Below are 8,506 nucleotides of genomic sequence, written 5' to 3'. Positions count from 1 at the left end.
ATTTTTCATTATTTTCGTGTAATCGTAGGTTAATTTTCTCACACTGTGCAAGATTATCACATTTTATATTTAGTGTTTTTTGCATAGTTAAAAGATATAGTTTATCTATTTCTATATACTTATCCATAAGAAATTTTGTTGGTAGGTCGTTGCCTTCATACACGTGCAGTCAGTAGTACAAAGGGTGGCTTACATTTTCACGTCACATAGTTTGCTCTCACTGTATGCATGTACAGAACGTCATTAGCTTCATGGGTCCCACCAGTATGATTCTTCACTTTCCCCATTCTATAGTCTTCTCGGCTTCTCCGTTCTTCTTTTCTCCACTCATTCCCTTTCTCATTTCCTAATTTTCCCTTCTCACACAAAAATTGGGTTTGCTGGATAGCTCTCATCAGCTTGCTCTCTTGATCCGCTGTATTGAGGTTGCTCCTCCTCACCACAAGCCACCACTGGAGCTGGTGCTGCCACAGGGTGACCATCGACGGCGGCTGGTTTGGCCCCTCGTACGCCTCCTCCGTCTCCTAGGCTGGTAAATGGGGCTAGATTTATGATGGCGTATGTGCAGTGATTTTGTCACGGATTTCATCTCCTGCAGGCCCGGAACCTCTTGGATCCAGCTTCAGTATGAGGGAGCTTGAGACATTTTCTTCCCCAAGCGTGCAAACCAAACGCATCACCGCTATTTCTGCGCGAGGCAGCTCAACACATCATTCACATCCTCTACTGCGGCAACATTCTTCAATTCGAACTGCAGGTCCCCATTTTTTCTTTTAGCGACTCTGTCATATTACCATCTTTATCTTTTAGAATTTTTCCTTTTCGCGACTCTGCAATTGCTCCTTTCCTTTTGTAAGCAAACATCGTGTTTGTATATGGCAAATCAACATTGAATTTCATTCTCTCATAATTAACTGAATTTTGGTCAGGGAAGTGTACGTACATGCTAATCTAATCTCAGATTTCCATCATACTTGTCATGTATCAGAGATGTGTGGTAGCTAGAATGATAAAAAAGAGATGACAAGAATATATCCTGGTAATATATCAGTTCCATTGGATTGGTGGATGTTCTGTTCAGAGTAATTTCCTTTAGCTCTATCATAACAGTATAGAGACCTATCATCACAACATTATAAAGCATAGAGACCTATCATCAGTTCATCACAGTGCTATAAAGAATGGTCCAAATCGGATGCCATATCGAGGAAAGGCGTAAATATGAACTGGAAAGATGTTTTTGATCTCTTTTATCTGCTGGAATCAAATAATTCCACATTTCATGAAGCACATTTTAGTATTTATTAGTGGTAACCATCCCTGAACAATGAACCAAGTTCAGCATCTTGAGTTGCTCCTTTTGTATTGGTTTACCTGATAACAGGTCTCCCATTAGGTTGTCCATGTCAACCATGCCTGCCAGCACTAATTATCATCATTAACTACTGACAAGGATCCCGATGGCCACATTTGATACTAAATATGCTTCCCACTGCCATGCTTAATTCACACATACATACACTGATAGCCACACCATCTTTTCCACATTTTAAATTAACAAATCCAATCTCACGGATGTTTGAAGTTCGACGAATGCTCATCCCTTTTTTTGTACCCGCTCTATTGGTTCCATTGTACTAATCAAATCATGTTTATAAATCTAATTGATCAATGCTTGTTCTTTGGTATTGGAGTCTGGTCATACCTGAGCACTGTTTATCAGTATTCACCCTACTCTCCAAGGTATCACTATAAGAAAAATTCGAAGTCTTAGTCCAAAAACTTTGATTTTTCTTTATCCACTTCCATCCCTGTTGTATCAAAAAGGAAAACTGATTTTGATATTGTTCTTCAATGGTCGGTAGTTCTCATACTCTCAAACTTTCAAGGTCTTAATTATGTAGATGGAGTCCTCTTTATTTTTTGCTTTAAATTTATTGACAGTTTGTTCCCAATAGAAGCATGGATTGCATTGCCCTACACAGAGAGAACATTAGCAAGCTTCGGAAAAGGAAAACTGAAGAGACATTATATATGTAATACTTGGACCTTTTTATCTCACAAAATCTTATCAGTGCTAATGAGTTCATTAGTTGATAAGTTAATTGTGTCCTAAAGTTGTAAGACTTTGAGACTTTGACTTTGATGGTCCATGACTCGTTTCGTGTAGTCAATGAATTCAGCGGTTTGGGTGCCATACTCCTTGAGGCCCTAAAAATATAAGAACAAAATGTTGATTAGTAAAGTAAGTATATAACGACATGACAGCTTTATAAATGCACAATTTTATTTTGCAATGGCCTCTAGTGATTATGTGATCACAAAGTAAATTTAAGATTTTTTTAACTGGAATAGATATATGAAACCATATTATGAATGAATATATTTTTTGACTATTGATTTGATCTTTTGTTTCAGAATGGAGCTGTGGCATTAAGACAGAAACCCACTATCGAATTTGAGGTTGGTCGAATATGAAAACCATCTAATGCACCACATGTGTTTCTCTATATCGCAGCAAGCAATCCCATTTTTGTCTGTTATACCTGCAATGTGGTTCTAGTCTTCTAGAGTATATTATCTTAACATGAATACACGGGAACCAACATCCATGGCATCACCATTAAGACATGAACCCACACCTATAGAATTGCATTACTTAATCTAGAATACACATGATAGTTTTTCTATTTCAATATAATTAACCTTCCGATCAAACATGTCAGATGTTGTTAGATGAGCACTTCCTAGAGTATAATTGAAGTATTATTGATCCTTAATAGGCCTGATTAATTTCGTGCAGTTGGTACTTACTTGAGGTGGTCTGATTGCTCGATGGAGCCAGCTGGTGTCCGCTGGAGGAAGACAATGCCAAAGTGCCACTTGTTGGAGGAAGTTGACTTTGAAGTGTCGTTCACGGGAGGAAGATGATGTACAAGGTATATCATCTAGTCTAGAGGAAAATTAACCCTTGAGGCGTAATTGCTCTGGTTTGGGCAATCAAATCTCTATACATTACTGTGAGAGTTTGAAGAGATTGCATCTCTGAACTTTTTTTTTGTGCCTGTTCTTTTTATTGTGGGATGGTCTGACGGCTCATGGATGGTCAAACCTGTTGGGATCATGAGGTTTCTATTGTGGGATGGTCTAATCGCTCAACCTGTTGGGGTCATGAGATTGTAAATTGTGGGATGGTCTAGTCGCTCAACCTATTGGGGCCGTGAGATTATAATTGTGGGATGTTTTTTTAACTGATCGTGGGATTTTTTTCTGGATTGATCGTGGGATATTTCTTACATCAATCGTGGGATGGTTTTTTTTACATCAATCATGGGATGGTTTGATAGCTCATGGGTTCCAGACTTTATGGGATTGTGAGATTTAAAGTTCCCATCTGGTTTACGAACATCTAACGGTTGTAGCTTGTTGATTGGAAATAGGCACACCGAATTAAAGGTCGCATATTTCTAATTATTGTGAGATTTTCTAAGATAATTACCTTTATTCTGATTACCCTGTCAAGTACTCCCTCCGTCTCATAATAAGACATTTTTAACACTAATATAATGTCAAAAAAGATTTTATATTATGGGACTGAGGGGGAAATTTTTATATATAATAGGTAGATACTCTAAAACGGAGGTGTACCGTGTTATATATATCTCGAGTTGTAATTGCACAATAAGGCACACTTTTCATAAAAGGAACCCTTAGTTCAACATCTCATAGGAAATCAATTGTTTTCAATCTGCTACAGATCAACTATTTCAAAATAACAACAGAGAACACAAACTAATGCATGGATCAGTTACTGCAAAATCATCACCAGTAGCAAAAAAACCTAATTAGACTAAATATTAGTAAGAATGGCAGGCGAAGATACCAAGATATGGTTAGAAATTTTCTAATAGAAACTGCACAATGAACAATGGAGAGTGTGGCATGGCAGCATCCACGGACAACCTTCAGGCGAAGGTCCTAGTCTGTGTGCTCCACCTATTAGGAAATCGATTGAACAAATGCCAAAAAAATAGAGAAGATACTTGGTGAGATTAAGTGCCAGAAAGCAAGGATACCTAGAAATTGATGGGCTCCTTTGTATGGATAGCAATTTGTGCATCCGCTGGTGCAAGCACTGCCCTTCAGCAATCTTGTGAGTCCAGCCTAACATCGCCGCCAACTTGACTGCATCTACTATCTCTCATGACAGATCGCTGAGTACGCGCTTGAACGTGGCTGCCTGTGCTATTTCTGAAGCATGGTTTCGATGGTAGCCATCCGCAGGACCAGATCGCCGATTACTGCTCGCACTCCGCGGACAAAGGAAGAAAGAAGGGAAGAAGACGAAGGCATGTGCGCGTCGACGATCTGCTGGAGGGCAAGGCCAAAGGTTGTGGTGGCGGCTAGTTGAAAGGATGGGATGGGAGCCTTGCTGGGAAGGAAGGAAACATCAAGCGATGAGGGAAGACCTGATCGTGAGTTCATTATTTAGACTATTTTTTTCCTTTGAGTTTTTTTTCAGGATGAGTATTTTTTCTTTTTGAAACGTTTTGCTTTGAGTCTTCAATATCATGGGCCTACACATAATATATGGCAAAGGAAAATAACTACCAGTAGGATATGTAATGGCAAAGGTGGGTAATTAATTTTCCCTTAGTTAGATCGAACGATGTAAATTGTTAGTCGATCAAATAAATGGCTAGATGTTCCTAATTTTTGTGGTAATTTCTAGCTAATTCTCTTTTTTCTGGTTAACCCGTAAAGTACTTTTTATATATAAATAGATATAGCAATCCAAATTTCCAAGTTAGTCGACAGCATGTTCAAAAACCCCCACTCTCCCGGATAGATAAGAGGATTCTAGGAACATACTATGCGTGTTTAAAATCCTATGTTAGGATGAGAAGGAACGAGTGTGGCTTCTCGCCGAGGGCACAGAAACCTGTAGGGTCCTCGCACTTTGGGCACTGCAAATGAAACACACTAGATTCAGTAGGAAAAAAATGCATCAACTGCAGTGGCTACCATCCTAGGATTACCCGCGACCAAAGGACTTGGATTTATCGGGGATGGATGAAGAATTCGTACTTGGTTCTCCATGAGAAAACTCTATGCAATCGCCAAGAGGGGGTTTTCTTTGAACAAGCAGACGAGGGAGATAGTTGTGCACTCTTATTTGGTGCATGGCACGTGGACCCCATTGCCGGATGCCCCGCATATCAGCAAAAGGAAGTAGAAAGGAAGGAGTAACTAGTAACGCATAAATATATTTTTGACAGAGAGATACTCCCTCTATAAAGAAATAGAAAAATATTTAATGTCACAACTTTATACATAACTAAAATCAAAGGGGAATATATATAACATAATATGGGGGTTCAACTGAGAATATAATATTCAGACAGGCTCACGGGTCTGGACTTTGGGCCAGAGACCGATGGGCCTGCATGTTTGGGGGCCCATGTGCTCTAACTCAGCGCATTTCATATTGCAAGCGATCGGTACGACGCTGGTTTTAGATGCTGTCGCAACGCGAATTCAGAAAATTGAATAAAGCACGGCAACTGTTAAAATGAAATCGAACGGCAGTTCCTAACTAGCAACCAGAGTTGCAATTCTTTCACGATATCCTACGTGATAAATAATACTGTCGTACTACTTATACACACAGGACACTTATTTCACCCTGCCATATTATTACATCAAAATCTCTCGGAGGATAGATCAGTTCGGCAGTTGCGTGCTGCTACTGAAGAATTTCAAAGTTGATTTGGACCAGCTCACCTTGCCGAGAAAGTTCAATTTTGAAATCATCCCCTATTGCAAGATTTGATTTATATTTGAACCTTGACCATCCTTTGCTACCTCTTGAGCACTGCGTTGGTTTTCCCTTGAAGAGGAAAGTGTGATGCGGCAAAGTAGCGTAAGTATTTCTGTCAGTTTTTGAGAACCAAGGTATCAATCCAGTAGGAGGCCACGCATGAGTCCCTCGTACCTACACAAACAAATAAATCCTCGCAACCAACGCAATAAAGGGGTTGTCAATCCCTTCACGGTCACTTATGAGAGTGAGATCTGATAGATATGATAAGATAATATTTTTGGTATTTTTATGATAAAGATGCAAAGTAAAATAAAAGGCAATAAAAATAGCTAAGTGTTGGAAGATTAATATGATGGAAATAGACCCGGGGGCCATAGGTTTCACTAGTGGCTTCTCTCATGAGCATAAGTATTACGGCGGGTGAACAAATTACTATTGAGCAATTGATAGAATTGAGCATAGTTATGAGAATATCTAGGTATGATCATGTATATAGGCATCACGTCCGAGACAAGTAGACCGACTCCTGCCTGCATCTACTACTATTACTGCACACATCGACCGCTATCCAGCATGCATCTAGAGTATTAAGTTCAAAAGAACAGAGTAACGCTTTAAGTAAGATGACACGATGTAGAGGGATAAACTCATGCAATATGATATAAACCCCATCTTGTTATCCTCGATGGCAACAATACAATACGTGCCTTGCTGCCCCTACTGTCATTGGGAAAGGACACCGCAAGATTGAACCCAGAGGTAAGCACTTCTCCCATTGCAAGAAAGATCAATCTAGTAGGCCAAACCAAACTGATAATTCGAAGAGACTTGCAAAGATAACCAATCATACATAAAAGAATTCAGAGAAGATTCAAATATTGTTCATAGATAAACTTGATCATAAACCCACAATTCATCGATCTCAACAAACACACGCAAAAGAAGATTACATCGAATAGATCTCCACAAGAGAGGGGGGGAACATTGTATTGAGATCCAAAAAGAGAGAAGAAGCCATCTAGCTAATAACTATGGACCCGAAGGTCTAAGGTAAACTACTCACACATCATCGGAGAGGCTATGGTGTTGATGTAGAAGCCCTCGGTGATCGATGCCCCCTCCGGCGGAGCTCCGGAAAAGGCCCCAAGATGGGATCTCACGGGTACAGAAGGTTGCGGCGGTGGAATTAGGTTTTTGGCTCCGTATCTGGTAGTTTGGGGGTACGTAGGTATATATAGGAGGAAGAAGTACGTCGGTGGAGCAACGTGGGGCCCACGAGGGTGGAGGGCGCGCCAAGGGCGGTATGCGCGCCCCCTACCTCGTGCCTTCCCGGTTGATGTCTTGACGTAGGGTCCAAGTCCTCTGGATCACGTTCGTTCCGAAAATCACGTTCCCGAAGGTTTCATTCCGTTGGGACTCCGTTTGATATTCTTTTTCTACGAAACTCTGTAATAGGCAAAAAACAACAATTCTGGATTGGGCCTCCGGTTAATAGGTTAGTCCCAAAAATAATATAAAAGCGTATAAATAAGCCCATTAAACATCCAAAACAGAATATATAATAGCATGGGACAAGCAAAAATTATAGATACGTTGGAGACGTATCATCCTTTGTACTTATTATATATTGAGCAGGTTCATTCACACCAATGCTGCGGATGGTAAGAGAAACTTGGCCATGGTCGCCCGGATTGCTGAATGACTCCCTCGTTGCTCTAGGAATTCTCTGTTTGCAAAACAAGAAGACATACACAAACAGTTAGATCAACACAGTGAATCATGTGAAATAACATGGAAAGAAAAAAGAGAACGAAGCACTTGTGCGGCCAATGCTTACCAAGAAGGTGGAGATGTCAATTTTTGTAAGGACTTTGGTATATGCAGTGCGAACATCAGCCCACTCTATTGCCGTCGCAACTATTGGTTCCGTTGCCGCTGCACGGGCCGGAGCAGATGCAACTGCAACTTCAAGTGTTGGTGCAGGTGTCAGAGCCGTTGCTGGTGCCCGTGCCGGTGCGACTCATAGTGCCGCTGCTGCTGCCGGAGATACTGCTCCTTGTGGAGCTGGTACCGGTGTCGGAGCAGGTGCCTGCGTCGGTGCCCGATCCTCCGGAAGATCAGCTTGATCCGCTGATGCGGTCGGTGCCCAATCCTCAGGTGGATCAGACTGAGCTGATGCCGCTGTCACGGTAGAGCAAGTCCCGTCGGATCAGGTCTCGGTGCCCGATCTGTTGCTGAAGGTGGCACCGATGTGCGAGACAGCAGCGATCGTCTCTAGTCTGCTATGATCAGCTTTCTAACTTGACTAGGCTCCGTGACCTTGATCCAGTATTTGTCCTCATTTCTTTTAAACGCGAGAAGGACTAATTGTGGCATGTTTGCTAAACCAAACTGCAGTTCATCATAGGGCTTCAGATTGTACTCAGACAACAGACTGATCCAGTTGTGTCCAGTAATATAAGTGATGGACAGTGCCTTCATTACTAACACATCATAATAAGTGAAACCTTCAAAAATAACCATCATAGAGTAAACCAAACGGTTTATTCTGTAATGAATGTCACATGGCAAAACCTGCATCCTAAAATTGCAGCAAAAGTAAGAAAACATGACATTACATCAATATGATTTAGACAGTAAATCAATAAGATTTACATGATGTGACACGAGTGAATCCTTACC

General features: G+C 40.9%; 2 long non-coding RNA genes across 2 annotated transcripts; one reads left to right on the top strand and one right to left on the bottom strand.

Annotated features, from left to right (window-relative positions):
- Positions 1–248: 248 nt before the first annotated feature.
- On the top strand, positions 249–3,249 carry LOC123144436 (uncharacterized). The gene is made up of 4 exons (XR_006471462.1): positions 249–506; positions 599–757; positions 2,419–2,463; positions 2,804–3,249. It is a non-coding gene; the product is annotated as an uncharacterized lncRNA (long non-coding RNA).
- LOC123144437 (uncharacterized) lies at positions 2,034–4,388 on the bottom strand. Its single transcript, XR_006471463.1, has 2 exons — positions 4,077–4,388; positions 2,034–2,211 (listed from the first exon to the last, which is right to left on the bottom strand). It is a non-coding gene; the product is annotated as an uncharacterized lncRNA (long non-coding RNA).
- Positions 4,389–8,506: the final 4,118 nt, after the last annotated feature.

This window comes from Triticum aestivum, chromosome 6D, assembly GCF_018294505.1.
Source record: "Triticum aestivum cultivar Chinese Spring chromosome 6D, IWGSC CS RefSeq v2.1, whole genome shotgun sequence".
Classification (NCBI taxonomy): Eukaryota; Viridiplantae; Streptophyta; class Magnoliopsida; order Poales; family Poaceae; genus Triticum; species Triticum aestivum.
This window is presented reverse-complemented; position numbering and strand designations above follow the sequence as displayed.